We start from the raw sequence: 1,078 nt of genomic DNA on the forward strand, positions 1-1,078 counted from the left end.
CACACACACACACACACACGCACACGCAAAAACATTGATGGACAAGTAAGATGACAGGTGGCAAAAAGAAAAAAGACATTATCTGGAGTCAAGATTCAAAGAAAACGTCGTACTCAGTGCTGAACATAACAGAAAGCCCGTTTGATATTTCCAACACACTTTTCTGGCGCAATCAGTTGCGAGCAATTGAAACACTCCTCACGTTGCATACTTGATAACTGACCACATTTACCGTGGAGTTAAGGGACTGGGAATCCGAGCCGAAATGAAGATTCTATCCAAACAACGCAAACAATTGGGGTAAATAAGTACTTGAGCTTCTTTAGCTGTTTAGCCAACAGCTCCATAAAACGACCGAGAGCTTCTTTTGATCCCGGAACATTTCTCCTTAAAAGTGGAATCCCCCGTCAATCCTTTTAAACATTGTTTAATAATCCTAGTCGCCGTGTAGTCCCGTCGTTTGTTGACCGATTGACTCGGAGTCGTGTATAAGGAAGCGAGCAAATCTGTTCCTGCGGTTCCAGTTCAAAAAGCACGGAGAGCAATGGCGCCAGGCGACGATTGGACAGAAATGGCAAGAAAGTCCAGTTTCCGCCTGGAAAGCCTTTTGATTGGTTCGTTCAAATCATTACGCGCGACATGAGCCGGTGCCACCTTGGATTGAAAACTACAGCAACAACACTAGTTCAAAATGGTCGCACAATGGTGCCTTTCGTATGATATTACGAGCTAGAAGACATCTGACATGATAAGCGATATATATCATCGCTTAAGGTTTTGTTTTGTTTTTTTGGGGAAGTTTTTGATCATAAAGAAAGTAATAGTGTCACAAATGGCAGTAGTGCTATTTCTAAAACAAGGGGAGTGGCTACACGTAAACTGCGTTGAGCTGGAAAGAAAATCATTGAGCTTTCCTTACTTTATTTTAATTTCTAATTAATTGTGGCATGTTCAAGCAACCAATCAATTCAAGTTTGTTTTTTGTTTTTTAAAGTACGACTTTTGTCTTTTTCAAGAACAAAACCTTTGACCGCAATCTACCTCCATATCAGGCTCCTTTTTTCTTCTTCTTCTTCTT

This window comes from Syngnathus scovelli, chromosome 10 (genome assembly GCF_024217435.2).
Source record: "Syngnathus scovelli strain Florida chromosome 10, RoL_Ssco_1.2, whole genome shotgun sequence".
Classification (NCBI taxonomy): Eukaryota; Metazoa; Chordata; class Actinopteri; order Syngnathiformes; family Syngnathidae; genus Syngnathus; species Syngnathus scovelli.